This window comes from Biomphalaria glabrata, chromosome 8, assembly GCF_947242115.1.
Source record: "Biomphalaria glabrata chromosome 8, xgBioGlab47.1, whole genome shotgun sequence".
NCBI lineage: Eukaryota > Metazoa > Mollusca > Gastropoda > Planorbidae > Biomphalaria > Biomphalaria glabrata.
Genome location: NC_074718.1, coordinates 42,106,386 through 42,123,357, shown reverse-complemented (window position 1 = coordinate 42,123,357; position 16,972 = coordinate 42,106,386). Strand labels below are relative to the sequence as shown.

General features: G+C 40.4%; 1 protein-coding gene and 1 non-coding gene across 2 annotated transcripts in view; both read left to right on the top strand.

The window, feature by feature from the left end:
- The window catches only part of LOC106061465 (protein YIPF5-like), a 112,832-nt gene that overhangs the window by 51,574 nt on the left and 44,286 nt on the right, over positions 1 to 16,972 (top strand). The gene's annotated exons all lie outside the window — the stretch shown is intronic.
- On the top strand, positions 279 to 350 carry Trnad-guc (transfer RNA aspartic acid (anticodon GUC)). Its single transcript has one exon. It is a non-coding gene; the product is annotated as a tRNA-Asp (tRNA).

Sequence of the window (16,972 nt, the reverse complement as noted above, 5' to 3'; positions counted from 1 at the left end):
GAGAGTTTATCGGTTATATAGGTCTAGATCTATATTTAGCCAGCACCTTCGTGACGTCACGTTTTTTAAAACTAAAAAACATCTCGCAGAACCCCGTTTTTTGGGGGGCGTGGAGAATTTTCTGTCTAATTTATTAAATATAAAATTTTCCGAGCATTTAAATAAAAAATGATATAATGTTTACTATTACAACTTTTTACGCAGAATTTAAATATGTCAATAACTAAAATTTGAAAAACTATCGGAGTTTCCCTTTAACAAAATGACAATGTACTGTCTCCTCGGTAGTATAGTGGTAAGTATCCCCGCCTGTCACGCGGGAGACCGGGGTTCGATTCCCCGCCGGGGAGAAACTTTTTTTTTTTTTAATTGGTGAATTTTTAATGAATGTATGTTTTTAAAGTAGGTATAATTGCCCTTAATCAGACAGTGCGAAGACAGACTGACCTTTGAGGAGAACATAAGAGTTGAGGCAGTGATAGGAAGATAAATCGCCCCTCAATCTTATTCCCATAAGACAAAATTCACAGCAATAGAAACCTTCTGTGTAGATTCTGCCTAACTCAAGGAGAACAAATGGACTCATCCTAACACAATAACTTTTTACACGTTGGCCTACTACCAGAAGGGAGGCGCGGTGGCTGAGTGTGTGTGGCTGCGCTTGGCTTTCGAACCGAGGAGTCCCGGGTTCGAATCCTGGTGAAGACTGGTATTTCTCATTCCGGGATAATTAGAGTCCACCCAGTTCTAACGGGTACCTGACAATAGTTGGGAGAAAGTAAAAAGTGGAGTGAGGAACGGCACCGGAAATAAGAAACAAAATGCTGAGTATCATTTGTGACGCCAATAGCTCAGGGCCTATATGTTCGTGCTCACATCCATCGGCTAGGTCTAACGACCTTTGAACTCATAGACCGTGCCCACTCGAGACAAATCGTCATAGAAGGCCTGAACACTGACTTGCAGCGTCGTAACCTGTGGGCAGTTAGAGGAGTAGTGGAGACCAATAGCTCGTTGCCACGTCACAGATTGGTCTCCACAGCCCACAGGTTGCGACGTCACAGATTGGTCTCCACAGCCCACAGGTTGCGATGTCACAGATTGGTCTCCACAGCCCACAGGTTGCCACGTCACAGATTGGTCTCCACAGCCCACAGGTTGCGACGTCGCAGATTGGTCTCCACAGCCCACAGGTTGCGACGTCACAGATTGGTCTCCACAGCCCACAGGTTGCCACGTCACAGATTGGTCTCCACAGCCCACAGGTTGCGACGTCGCAGGTCAGTGTTCAGGCCTTCTATATGGAATGGTTTCGCACACTTTTATTGGTTCAGGTTCGGATATAAGTGAGACAATCTTATCTTATCTTATATAATACAGACGTTACTTCAAAAAAGAAGATGATTACGTCCTACGCGTCATGTATATTGACTAATAGCCAACGCTGCTGTTCACGCGGTGATATGAAAAAGTACTTATAAATTGTTGTTTTAAATTATGATCCACTTATATGAATTCTAGATAGATTTTTTTTCTCTTTAAAAATAAAAGTACAAAACTATTTTGTAAATGTAGTAGTTAGTATATCAGAACTAACAAAACGTAGCAATACCATTGTAAACAAAAAAATTTTTTTTTTGACAAAAATCTAAAACCGTTTGCATAAATGTATTAAAATGTGGTACATAGCTTTCTCCCTAACTAAATAGCCTCCTGTGTTTGTTACTATTAATAGTGAATAGTAGTAAAAATGGTGTATGTTTATCAAAAAACTGCTTGCATACTTGATTTAAAAAATTAGATTTTTCGTTTTCTGAAAAGACAAAAAGTAGCCGTTGCATCAGAACTTTGAATGGTCTAAAATATTATGATGTCGGAATATCAATATCTTTTCTAGTTTACGAGATCCAAACGGGACGGACGGACGGACGGACAGACAAACCACACAAAACAAATAGCGTCTATTCCCATTCGGGGGCCGCTAAAAATAGAAGACCTAATAAAATACCCAGAAAGACAAAGATAATAGAACATTTCTTATTCCATATGCTAGGACACACTTGTACAAGTGCTTCTTCTTCCCTAGTGCCCTGAGAGCATGAAATGGGTTGCCTGAATCAGCCAGGGAAACATACAAATTATCCAAGTTTTAGTCTGATGCACGACCTCATTGACACATGGGTACTCGTAGGACGCAATTATCTTCTATTTTGAAGTAACGTCTGTAATTTATAATAATAATAATATATCACTTTGATGTTGTCTTCGATTGTGTTAGTTAAGCCGTTGTGTGTGCGTGGGTGTGTGTCTTACTTCTAAGGAGGGAGGGTACCTAATTAGTAATGTACAACACCACTTCAAGAATTTGTTCAGGTCATTAACTCATTGGACAGTTTACGATCTTCATTACTGCAATTTCTGTGTGTGTGTGTGTGTGTGAAAATTCTCTTCTGGTCCATTTTTTTTTTTTTTGGCTGCCACGAATGCTAGTCTGCATAGATCTAGTGTGAACGCGACTTAGTAACTTCAATTCTCATTCTTTGATACTTAAATAGATCTAGTGTGAACGCGACTTAGTAATTTCAGTCCTCATTCTTTGAGTATAATATATACGCAAAGGTCTGATGCATAAAAAACAACAGCCCATCAATGTTTGTCGTAAGAAACAGAACATGTCACATGACCTTGGGCCCAGATGACAAGTCAATAGATGTAAGTAAGAGACTCAACCCTCGAGCTGTTTTTTTTTTTTTGGGGGGGGGGGATTTATTTGTTGTAGTCCTGGGTAAAGCTCGATCATAGTCCACAGCTTAGACTCCCAAGGAGTGAAGATAGACCTTTTATTGGCCTAACTAGACGTTAATCCCGGACTACATTGAAACTAAATAAATTAACAGAAAGGCAAACACAGCCAATCAAGAAGACGAGTCGCACCATGAAATAGACCATGGTCCACACACTTGTGGGAGAATCAACACACACACACACAATTGCGAGAAAGATGTGAGGAGCAGGGGAGGTAAAAAGGAAAGCAGAGATTGTGTTTATAGCTGTGCATTTCTCTTGTTTTCTATTTCTAATCTTTATTGAGTTTCTGACGGAGTTTAAAGATCTTTTTGACACTCGATGCCAGCGCCACCTCTGCGGAGTCCATTAGAAGTATTGATCATTAGCTTAGCAACATCACAAGTAGCTTTAGTGCAGGGGTTCTCAACCTGTGGCTCGCGATTGACGATTTGCCAGGAGTCGCCTAATACCATCGAAAATATGGATTGTTATTGTCTATTCTTCTATTGCTGTATGTGTGTGTGTGGGGGGGGGGGGATTGTAAAAAGGTGTCGCCGAGCTTAAAATGTTGAGAACCGCTGCTTTAGTGAATGTGTTCGCACTAGAAGAGTAACACCAATGATAGGTGCTGCTTATTTTGTCAGAGCGTTCTGACTTATGCTACAGGTCTTTACAAAACTCTCTTATTAGCTTGTTGGTTACGTTTAGAAAAAAAATTTAGACATTTGTTTGTAGTGGCATTAACCGTCGAGAGTTTTCAGGTTAGAGATTAAATGTTGTTATACTTTGAAAACACAAATCTTGTACGTGACGCAATTGAAAACAGCGGTATCGTTTGAGCGCTGTCAGTTTTTTTTTTTTCTGTTGAGAGTATCGGTACGCGAACTACAACGTGAATTAGTGATGGATTAATTCCCATCTTTGACGTCATCACAAGAAAAAAAAAAGTAAAAGTATTGAGTCATGGCAGCTGATCTGTTAAGTTTTTGTCGAATTTCGTGTCATAATTTCGAATCCCCGGGAAGATTAGGATTTGCTGACATTCGCTAGGGATCGTCAGTTCGTCAGGGTCGTTGTGCTGGTCAAATGATACCCTCGTTAACCGCTAGCAAAGTAAACACTTGAACTGTTTTGTCTCGGTGGGGACATTTCTTTTCCTGTATTAAAAGCTTTGATAGTTATGCTTGAACGTTTTGGGATGGTTGGGTTTGAGATTTCAAAATGTCGCCTTTCCCCAATGACGTCATCCAAGTAGATGTGAAAACGTAAACAGATCGAATGTCGGATTTTGGGACGGGTCGCCTCCCCTTCCTACAGTATGCGTACATGTATGATGTATGTGTGGCCTCTGTGTCTCCCCAGATCGATATTGGTGATTTATTGTAAGTCTGATGGAGCTGGTCGTTGCGTAAGCTCCAGTGGACATTTCTCACCGCCCCCCCGCCACCGGTCTCTCCCCCACCTCCCCCAAATATTCGACTACTTTGCAATGATGCAATCGCATGAGAATGTCGCGTTTGGTGTATGGCTTCTCTTACGTCGAAACCAGATCAACTGATAGTCTCGTAAAGAGCTGATTAACAGTTTTTTAAATATAGCCTACACTTTCAGTGGCGTAGCTAGGGTCGGGAGGAGGGGGTTCAAATTTGAAAATCCCATCGGGCCACCACTTGAGGGATCCCGAAATGAGTGTCTGAAATGATGTCGAAAGTCTAAATACAGGGGCCCGTAAAGAAGTCAAGCCCCCCCCCCCCCGGCCCACCAAATCCTTAGCTACCCCTCTGTACACTTTTAAATAACATCTCTTGTCTGCCCATTAGTTGCTCCGTCTGTTGAGTCTCGTTCGGTTTTAAAAAAGTGTGTAAAAAAAATTAACCAGTAGTAGGATTCGAACCGACGCAAGAAAAACAACAACAACACTGGTGCAAACAACCAACGTCTCGGTACAATCGGCCAAGCAAGCTTTCATGAACTCTGAACGGAAGAAATATTTGCGCGATCAAAAATATTCCATAAATCTACAGATTTACCTGTTTCCATTGAGACCAAACAGCATCATATAAAAAATAAAAAAATAAATTATATTAAAATAGTTAAGTACCTGTATATTTTGATCAATTGATTGGTTCATGATTATATTTATGTATCTAAGTAGTTACACGTAAGACACATAGACCCTCTACCCTCTCAAACAAAGATAATTGGCGGAAGGGTGGCGGGTGGGATTAGCACGTTGATCTTAGAGCTGATGGTGTGTGTGGGGGTGGGGGGATGTGGCGTTGAAAAGATTTGACAATGAGGGGAGCATGACTTGATTGACGGCCTTTTTTTTTTTGTAGGCACTCCCACGTGGTTAAAGGTTTCGACTTCCTTAATTCACTTTCAACAGTTGGACAAGAATAAACAGACAGGCGATATCAGCCTCGGTAGAACTTGATTCATTCAGAATTTCGAAAGACAATAAGATTTATTGTCGGGTCTGCAGTATGAGAAAAGAGTCCTTGAAATCACAACAAATTTCCGTAAGGATCAATAAAGCAGTCTTAGTCTTAGTCTTAAGACCCTTTTACTAGGAACAAGAATCTTCGTGGTTTTTTGTTTTTTATGCATGCTAATGTTACAAACACACATGCATACATTTGGGATAATCATTATAGCCATAATTACAAAACAAACAAAAAAGAAAGAAAACCATTTGTTTAACATACGGATTGAAAAGATCGTTTTAGAATTGAATGAGATTGTCACGGGCCCAGGTGTCGTGTCTCTAAGCTCAAAATGCGATGGCTTCCGTCGGCGCTACTTCGATCTGCTGCTGACCTTTTATTGTTCCACGCGCGAGTCAACAAGTTGTCCCCCCCCCCCTCCCTCCCTCCTCCGGGTCCCAGCGGTAATCTCACGGTAAACACTGGTCTCCTGGCAGCAAGTCTGTGAGTGCTGTGTGTGGGGGATGCTGTTTGATGTCGATATGTAACATAGTGGTGGTGGTGGTGGGAGGGGGTGGTGGTCAGGTAGCATTAGAAATACGGTAAACTTACCGTGGATCAATAGTATGCCCACCCCTGTCCTTCCATTTATTTGGTACCTGGTCTCTGTCAGGGACTCCTCGCTTTATTTACCCTAGGCTGTATCTCAAAACGTCACTTCCGGTTTAATCCCCACCCAACCTCCACCCCAAGCCGTTGTTCAAACAACTTGTTAACTAATAGGTGAGTCAATGTTGAAGCGTAGAGGCCCCCCCCCCCCTGTCTATTTCCCCATTAAATACCAGTCGCCCTGCTCCACCGGCGACTCAGCCCCCCCATGCCATCACTTAATTAAGTCTGTAAAGTAGAATTAACATTTCCCCCCTGCCCCCGGGGTCAACCAGGGGATGTGTCTCGTTAACCTCCGCCTCATCCCCTTACTCCGGCGTGTTTGTTGTCTGTCGTGTCATCGATTGAAATCTATACCAATGAAAGATCGCGACGGATATCATACCAGGCTAGCTGACCCAGTTGAACTCTTCAAAGGAACGCTCTGCATCATACGTTTACAATGAAATTAACAACTAAAGTAAACACAAAATGTTATCAATTTATAGCAGTGTTTCCCAAACTGTTCGTCCATACAAAGTCCCAGAGGTCAGTTCATCGATAGAATGTCCCAGCGGTCAGTTCATCCATAGAATGTCCTAGCGGTCAGTTCACCCATAGAATGACCCAGCGGTCAGTTCATCCATAGAGTGTCCCAGCGGTCAGTTCACCCATAGAATGTCCCAGCGGTCAGTTCATCCTTTGAGTGTCCCAGCGGTCAGTTCATCCATAGAATGCCCCAGCGGTCACATCATTCATAGAATGTCCCAGCGGTCAGTTCATCCATAGAATGTCCCAGCGGTCAGTTCATCCATAGAATGTCCCAGCGGTCAGTTCATCCATAGAATGTCCCAGCGGTCAGTTCATCCATAGAATGTCCCAGCGGTCAGTTCATCCATAGAATGTCCCAGCGGTCAGAGGTCCGTGGTTCTACATCTCCCGATGTTGGCGCTGATCTCTCTTAGCGAGTAATTAAAGCATCTCTGTTTTCAACACTTTCTTTAGCGCTAATTGAAGAACTTTCTAGATCTTTACAATCGAAGCCCACATGCTGACTCTCCTCAGCATCGCTTTGAACCTGCATCTTTCATTATCATGTTCATGGATTTTTCTTGCAAATTAAGCCGATTCGTTGACCACTTCTTCTAAAGCCATCTGCTCTGCGTTTGCCCTTCGATGTGTTGCACTTTAAAAAAAATCTAAAATGTATGAATAAACCTTGAGTCATGCTAACAACATAGGGCTAGTCTAGCAGACAGAGAGCAATAGAGCTTTGCTATGTTTGAGATTTCATCTGAGTTTCGCTGTTATTTTCTCTCTTTTTTAATTAGTCCTATGCGAGGACCTCACCAATCTGAGGCCCTAGACCGGCCCTGGGAAAGGCTTTATTTGAAAGAGCAAAGTTGAAGAAGGGGCACAGACTTTTACGTGGCTGTGAGAACCGTTTTATTTTCTATGTAGTAGCAGGACCGCCTTTGTCAAACAGTTCCACATCTCTGAATTTTATTTGACCTGCGCTCTATTTACTAGGAGAAATATTGCGTTGTGGACGCCAAGAGAATGAATTTCTCAAGCTTAGAATGCAGAATAACAATTGCAGCATCCTCCCAGTGACTGCGAAGCGAGCTTTAGGGGGGAGGGGATGCGGAAGAAGGAGGTGTGTGGAGACTGTCGAGCATACCCTTACTGGTTAAGGCGAGACCCATAGTCATAGAAGGCCTGAACCCATAACCATAGAAGGCCTGAACCCATAGTCATAGAAGGCCTGAACCCATAGTCATAGAAGGCCTGACCCATAACCATAGAAGGCCTGAACCCATAGTCATAGAAGGCCTGAACCCATAGTCATAGAAGGCCTTAACCCATAGTCATAGAAGGCCTGAATCCATAGTCATAGAAGGCCTGAACCCATAGTCATAGAAGGCCTGAACCCATAGTCATAGAAGGCCTGAACCCATAGTCATAGAAGGCCTGAACACATAGTCATAGAAGGCCTGAACCCATTGTCATAGAAGGCCTGAACCCATAGTCATAGAAGGCCTGAACACATAGTCATAGAAGGCCTGAACACATAGTCATAGAAGGCCTTAACACATAGTCATAGAAGGCCTGAATCCATAGCCATAGAAGGCCTGAACCCATAGTCATAGAAGGCCTGAACAGATAGCCATAGAAGGCCTGAACAGATAGCCATAGAAAGCCTGAACCCATAGTCATAGAAGGCCTGAACCCATAGTCATAGAAGGCCTGAACTCATAGTCATAGAAGGCCTGAATCCATAGCCATAGAAGGCCTGAATCCATAGCCATAGAAGGCCTGAATCCATAGTCATAGAAGGCCTGAACCCATAGTCATAGAAGGCCTGAACCCATTGTCATAGAAGGCCTGAACCCATAGTCATAGAAGGCCTGAACACATAGTCATAGAAGGCCTGAACACATAGTCATAGAAGGCCTGAACCCATAGTCATAGAAGGCCTGAACACATAGCCATAGAAGGCCTGAACCCATAGTCATAGAAGGCCTGAACACATAGTCATAGAAGGCCTGAATCCATAGCCATAGAAGGCCTGAACACTGGCCTGCAACGGTCGCAACCTGCGGGCATTTTAAACCAATAGCTCGTTGCTACGTCACAGGTCTGTACGACATGGCAGCGAGCTATTGGTCTCCGCTGCCCACAGCTTGTGACGTTGCAGGTCAGTGTAGAGGCCTTCAATAAAGAATAGTCTCGGTTCAGGAGACCTGTGCGTCACTAGTAAAGCTTTAAACAACAGGAGCCAGCCTTGTGTGTCACTCGTACAAAGCTTCTGATATAGACGTCACGGAGGTCACAGTTCATTTGACATTTTTAGTTACAAAATAAGAAGTCAGCGTAACCATCTTAAACCATGACATTTTACGTAGGTCACAATTTAATTGCCTTGTAATTTGTGTTTAATCGTTCCCCCTCGGTCGGTTGTCAAATCAATCTGATGCCAGGCATCATTTTACAGTGACTGCACGCTGGAGTATTTTCTTAGTTAAAATAGCTTTTGTCGTTACTCACGTTTTCCGTTGGTTTCGTATTTGTCTCTCCAAAGGCTGAGTACAGTCACATGACCCAAGACTCATTCTTTACTGTCAGCAATAAGTTATTATTTTTAAAGCCTCACTTAGCGTGAGTGCTTGCATTATAAGCGAAACATGTCAACACGTATTTACACACTACACAGGGTTGGCCTCATAAAAAATTTGCCAAAGATCTGAATGGGAAAATCCAAATAAGTCATCGAAAACAATTGCCAGTACTGAATGTTTGAATGAATCGACTCGTGAAATGTTTACATTTTTATGGTATTTGGTAATCGATGACTGCGCGCTTTTAAGTAGAAACCCCAATGAACTGGGTTTTTTTTTTTGCTTCATTACGCCGTTTTTTGTTGTTTGTTTTGTTACTGACAGTTGCTGATTGCTGTTGTATACTTCAACGAGTACAAGTGTTATTGCTCACTAGGTTCAGCAATCAATGCTCACTTCGAATCACTTCACACAATCATGGCTCACTTGTGACACACTTCTACCAATGATTGCTTAGTCTGGGATTTTTGAAGGAGATATAATTAGACTCGAAACTGTCTTCCTACTTATAGCGTATTGGGAACATTGACGAGGGAGGAAGCGAAGATGAGCACATCTTCAAGGGAGACAGCGCTTGGCACGCGGTTTGAAAATCCCGAGAACTTACTGAGTATTTAACTCTAAATCTAAGTTGAGAAAAAAAAAAAGCGTAAAGTGGTTTGGTATTTTCTGCTTCCAACACGTGCCACTGTTCAGTCCGTTATAATGAATATCTGTCAATTCCTAAGTTATAAAAAAATAAATGTCAATTTACTCATACTTTTTTTACGTAAATATGATATCGATTACTTGTAGGTGCTAGATCTTAAGAGTTCAAAATCAAAAGTGTAATTCTAGAGTCTAGTGTTGGATCTAATGTCCATATCATTATAATTCATTAACTCTTTCTCTCCGTTATTATTTCTCATGATCCGACGGAATTATTCATTTTGCTCATTTGTTGTTCACTTCCCTGTTAGGGTTAAACTTCAAGAACTTTGTCATCAGGAAATATTTTATTTGGTATAGAATGTAATGGGAATGTAAGCTCTTTTTATATAACACAAATTAATGTTTTTTAAAAAACAAAAAATAATTTAATGTTGTCAAATCAACGATGGTTTCGTCAATTAGGAGAGAAAGAGTTAAATAACCACGGTCACTACGCCTTGCCCGCTGGCCGATTTGTTAACGACGTTTGCTCACGAAGCTGACCATGTCAAAATCACGGAATTGATCCCCTGTTTGAACCAAATATTTTTTAAATTAATTAATTAATTTTTTTTTTAAATTAATTTTTTTTAATTAATTTATTTTGTTTATATATTTGTTTTTTAATTAATTATTTTTTTTTAAATTAATTAATTTTGTTTATCTATTTGTTTTTTAATTAATTAATTTTGTTTATCTATTTGTTTTTTAATTAATTAATTTTGTTTATATTTCATTACGTTTTAAGTTCTATAATGGATGTATTGTCTTTTGAAAAACTGAATTTTTTATAATGTTTTTCTTGTTTCGTATTGCCATTGCCCAGATCTCCATATTAATGCTCAGGCACCGTCTCGGTATCGATCTTCTCTACTTGTACTAGGTGCGCCTGGGCAGTGTTGATTGGGCGATACATAGGATATAGAGAAAAGAAAAACGTGCACACTCACGTAATGAGTAGTAGCCAGGGCGATATCGATCCACCTTTTATGCTTATTCTGAAGGAATCGGGGACTGCCGTGCCAGATCTACTAGCGCTGGAAAGAAAATCTGAACATTGCTGGAACGTGAACAGCGTTTCTCCATTTAGTTGGAGCCGTCCTAATACATGTTCCATATTCCAACTTGATAAGATAAGCTCTACAGCTCTCATTGTATGAGCTTATAAGAACAAAAGTAAAGTCTCCCTTTCAGACCTTGCGATCTATGGGGCAGATGATGTTAAGGTCATCTGTTTCCGTGGCCAACGGTTAACGAGCAGGGTGTCATGTGGCCAGCACAACGACCAACCGCCTTTACTTTACTAAAGTCAGGTACCCATTTGGGTTGGGTGGACTCAGGGATGCCCTAAAAATCACGAAATTCGAAATTCCAGCCTTCACAGAGATTCGAACCCAGGAGCTCAGGTTCGGAGGCCGAGCGCTTAACCACTCTACCACCGCGGTCCCTTGAGCTTATAATATAAACCACAACGTGTCCATTGTATGAACTTGTAAGATAAACTATGAGTGCCCATTGTATGAACTTATAAGATAATACTGTATAAAGTATTTCCAACAATTCTATCACGGACCGCAACTCTTCCAAAAAAATCTTCGCGTTGACTAAAACTCATGATGTATTATGTTCCAAAGTTTCCAGCGGTCTGATTGCACTGTGTCACGAGCTGGACATGGATCGGGGGTCATAGGATGGTCATCACTGCTCTGTACATATCACTTTTTGATCTTATTGATAGAGACTTGGTGGAAATGTGTTTAAACGTAATATTAAAGTTAGAACTTGATTGTGATACGTAGTCAATCTAAAAATGTAAGTCAGTGATACCCAACCCAATTCAACCTGCGGGCCAAATTAATTTCCGACACTCGTGTCGCGGGCCACATGACCGAAAAGGTACAAAAACGGAAAGAAACTGATCTGAAAGATTTTGTATAGAAACCTGTTGATCTAGTAGTTACTACTTACTGTACTTACATTAATTAATGGCATATCAAAAAGATATCTTTTTTTTTTCGTCGAAAACGGCTTCCTTTCTCTACTTAAAATGTAAGCAAAATTATAGGTAGTTAGCCAACGATTCATTTTCTTGTCTCTTTTTGGTAAATATTCCCATCGATCCTCCAATTTCTTGGCGTAGTTCAAAAAATCGCGGCTCAAACCAAGGTCATTGTGCCAATCCACCAGAGCGTAGCTAGGATATATTTCCCTTTTGGAAAAGGTGTGTGTGGGTGGGGGGATTTACTACTCTTCGTGTCCACGTTTCGGCGGGCCGGATGGAACCACGTCGCGGGCCGGATGTGGCATCACTGATGTAAGTCAATTTAAGAAGTAGTAAGTTTCTCTGAAATAAATAGATTAGTTTCCATAGTAACACAATGTATGTAGAAACGTGTTAGAAGAAGAGACAAACGTCTATCAGCTGATAACTTCTTTTAGTTGACTGCGACTAGTATTCCTACCTAACTACAAAGCTTATCAACTCACTCTGTCTGTCTGTCTGTCTGGTAAAAAGTTTAAACACGTTATTTCTCCCACACCCCGTAGCGGATCAAGTTGAAACTTTGCACAATTATTCATTGGCGAACACAGTACACGAAGCAATAAAAAAAAATTAACCAATTAGTCAATTATTTATTGTTAATTATTTTGTTTGATACCGACAAGGGACATTAATCCTTTAGTATTGAGAGATATGGCTAAATATTTAAATATGGCTAAGATAATTGTACACGTTAATTATCCCACAGCCATTCTCGGATCAAGTTGAAACTATAAACAATTATTTTTTTGTAGATAACAAAACACGAACCAATTATGATTAATTATTTTTGCCCGACATCGAAAACGGGAAATAACTTCTACATTATTGAGAAATATAGTTATAAATATGGAGTTCATCCCCTTAGAAAAGCTTTGCTATTTAAAAAAAAAGTATTTTTATATTTTCTTGTTTACATATTACGCTTCGATAAATTCAATCATCAATGATCAGAGTCGTGAGTTTTACATTTTTTTTTATAACGATGAAAGTAGAGAGAGAGAGAGAGAGAGAGAGAGAGAGAGAGAGACGTGTGTGTGTGTGTACTAACACTCTGCTACGTTATTGTTTGAAAGTATTTTTGAGCTTGATGTTTCGTTTTTAGCAGCCCCAGAAAATGTACAAGGAGTGTGAGCTGTTCCATTTGTTATAACAGCGTTCGTATGTTATGTTTAGATTTGATAAACTTAAAAGCGCTATTGAAAATTTGATTACAACATCTATTAGAGTTTGCTAAAAAAAAAACATGTTGAACGTGTTGTTGTTGTTTTTAATGCCAACCCTTTGCTTTTCTCAAGAAATATGCCAACTTGTATGTTGCTTATTTCACTGCTTTCTGGTGCTCTATGTGCTCACAATCTAAGGACATTAATAACTAAAAAAAAAATACCATTGTATTCATATAGTTCTACACCTTTTTAAAAACATTTTCCCAAATAAGATTTAGTAGAAAATGTTGGTATTGTACATATGGTACAGTTTAGACACTCTTTATTTGTCAATCTTTCGGCATTGTTCACACAGGGCGTATTAAGAAAGCAGACAAGGTTGAAATATTGCATCGTATGTGACTCCTCACAATTTGGTTTTAAATTTATATTATTATCTGTACTAAAAGTAAAGTTTCCCTTTCAGACCATGCGGTTAACGAGGGTGTCATGTGGCCAGTACAACGACCGACCGCCTTTACTTTTCCTCACCTCTTGTCAGGTACGAACTGGGTGGACTCAGTTGATTTTGTCTATATTATAAATAAAGTTATATTTATTGTGTTCACAAAGTAGTTAGTCAAGTCATTTCAAGTTTTAGTAGTTAAGATACGTTACAATTACATCTACAACGGTTCAGTTGTCTACCAGCAGTTTGGTGCTACAAGTCAACGACCGGTAACAACAGTTGGGAGAATATAAAATACGTGTGTAAATAAGATGATGTATGTATGTTTGTATCTATATTGCTGTTGTTACAGTAGTTACGCCGAGGAGGTCAATTGTAGTCAAACTGAATTTCCATTTGATTGGAGCAATGAAAATTATCTTATCTTACTAGTCTCGAAGTTGAAAACATAACACATCTCACTTTAGCTCTCCTCTCTTGAGGAGGCGCCTCTGGAAATTAGACAAGATTACCCGAGTAAGTAAAACGCTTAGAAGATCTGGAAAGGTCAAGGCTAACAGTGTTTTGATTCCCCCGGGGAGCTGTAACGTAGCCGGTGTAAATGTCCTTCCCTGTAGTTAAATCCCTGTAAGCTTAATGTCCAGTTGAGTCCTGTGGTGTCCGGTTGGTATTATACTGGGTGGATTCATTACTGCTGGATAGCTTTGATGGAAGTGTATTCGGGGCGGGGGGATGGGAGGATAGAGAAGAAGTAAAATAAATGAAGCCTGGGATCTGTTACCTTGAGAGATCGTTACATACACAGTGGCGTAGCTAGGGTGGGGGAGAGGGAGGGGGGAGAAATCGAAAATCCCCCGGACCCCCTTTGAGGCCCCCTCCCCTTTTTTTTGTTTTTTAGATTAAAAATAAATATTTCGTAAAATGCAGCCCCCCCCCCCCAAACGTTGGAAAATTTCTAGCTACGCCCCTGTACATACACCTAGCTATATTCAAACACCTTTTTCTCTGACAAATCTATATCATATTTATAAAATACCCACTGATTAATGTTAGGCCTATGTATCAACACATATTTTAAAATATCAACCATATTGGCAAGAAATTTCGTAGGCAGGTTCCTTTTATCAAATCGATATTTTCTTTTATTTAGTGGACACGTATCCCAAAGTACATGTGTGGGGAACGGGAATGTGGCACTAAATGTGTTTCCGTGGGGGGCGTTATAAAGTGGGTCTTTGCTAAAACAAGCCAAAATGTGGGACTAAATGTGTTTTCGTGGGGGGCGTTATAAAGTGGGTCTTTGCTAAAACAAGTCAAAATGTGGCACTAAATGTGTTTCCGTGGGGGGCGTTATAAAGTGGGTCTTTGCTAAAACAAGTCAAAATGTGGCACTAAATGTGTTTCCGTGGGGGGCGTTATAAAGTGGGTCTTTGCTAAAACAAGTCAATGTGGCACTAAATGTGTTTTCGTGGGGGGCGTTATAAAGTGGGTCTTTGCTAAAACAAGTCAAAATGTGGCACTAAATGTGTTTCCGTAGGGGGCGTTATAAAGTGGGTCTTTGCTAAAACAAGCCAAAATTCACTATGTTCAACAGCGCTCACAAAGAAGTTTTTTCCTAAAGTAAATGTGTTCACTAAGAAATAATCCATTATAACATTTGTTTTGTTAATATATAACACTCACCAGTCTTTGTATTACTTTAAGTTTCCAAAAGAACTGCAAGCATTAAATGCCAGGACACTTTTTAGTTGTAAGAAATCGAAGCTGACTTTAGTATAATAAGACTATCAACATGCATAAGGTTGTACACCTACATTTGAACGCATAAATTTTGTTATAATTCTGATACGCTAAGTATGTCATTGTTGCCAAATGCTATGCCCCTCGTGTTTCTTAAAGGGGGTGGTGGCTCACCATCAAATACATATCCCCCCCCACCCCAGTATGTATACCTAGATTTGTAGATGAGCTCATACACATTTCCTGAGGATATTAACTGATATCCTGATAAGTGTGGGGTACTCGGATAGTGATGGATGTCCTCATTTGATGGGTACCCTGATAGTGGAATTTTTTAGTGATACTATCAATTGAGAAGTTTAATCATTAGCGTCTAGAAAACACACAGCTTAAGTACATTAAATGCACACAGCCTGATTGGTCATTGACTCACGAAACTGGTTGAACCCCCCAAATGTTGGAGGACATTTTTCCCCATCACCTGCTTCTTTCAGCGTAAATAGAAACTCGAGAAGCATTGGACCAAAAAAAAAAAAAAGGTTTACATTGTTTCATGAGGTGGTTTGAGGTCACTGGTCACAACAGAGCCATTGTCCGAGCATCTGCTAGCACGCTCTCCGTCATTGCTGACATGACAGATGTGGACTGTCAGTCGACAGAGGATCAAATCACCTCGGTAAAGACCGACGTGAGAAGTTGTTCTACTTTCTTTTTTTAAAAAAATCTTTCACTTACGTTCTTTTAATCTCTCTCTTCTCTCTTTCTCTCTCTCTCTCTCTTTTTCTCCCCCTCTCTCTCTTTCCCTCTCTCTTTCCCTCTATCTTTCTCTCTTTCTCTCTCTCTTTCTCTCTCTCTTTCTCTCTCTCTTTCTCTCTCTCTCTCTTTCTCTCTCTTTCTCTCTCTCTCTCCCTCTCGCTGAATGACCGTCTCTTTTTTTTCTTTTTACCTAACGTACTGTGACTGACCGTACTGTCTGAACACGCCCTTCAAGACCTTGTGCAATAAGTCCAATAGAACATTGCCGAAAACTGTACACTCTAGAGCCCATGAGCTTCCAAACTCTGTGCTGTAGTTTTTATTGCTTTCATCTTTGTTCCATTACTTTGTACTTACAAGCCTGCTGTAACAGCCACATCTGATATCTAGTTCATTAGTACGCCCTTGTAGAAATAGAATTCTTGACATTTGATTAATATTAGGGAGACACTGGAGTTATATTATGGATAAGTAATTAATTACCTACCCCATTGTTTTTTTTTCTACCTTTTTGGTCTCTTTGATTTTTGGTAGGGTCTCTATGCTCTTTAGTAGGGGTCTATATGATCTTTAGTAGGGGTCTCTATGATCTTTAGTAGGGGTCTATATGATCTTTAGTAGGGGTCTATATGATCTTTAGTAGGGGTCTATATGATCTTTAGTAGGAGTCTATATGATATTTAGTAGGGGTCTATATGATATTTTGTAGGGGTCTCTATGATCTTTAGTAGGGGTCTATATGATCTTTAATAGGGGTCTATATGATCTTTAGTAGGGGTCTATATGATCTTTAGTATGGGTCTATATGATCTTTAATAGGGGTCGATATGATATTTAGAAGGGGTCTATATGATCTTTTCTAGGGGGTTCCTGATCTTGGCTGGGACACATTTTAATTTTTTTATTAAATTCTCGAACAGTCTCTCGTCTGGACAGGGTCAAGGGGTTTCTAGTTTCATTAGTCATTTGGCGTGAGGCGGAAACATGAGAAGGGGGAGGGGGGAATAGTCCGAGGGGGGGGGGCGTGGCTAGATTGACTGAATTAGAACGGCGTCGCTAATTAGTGACTGGTAGCCGTGAATTCGAATCCTGTAAAATAATCGGAACTTCTTGAGTCTCTATACGAGAGGGCATTGTATGACCAACAA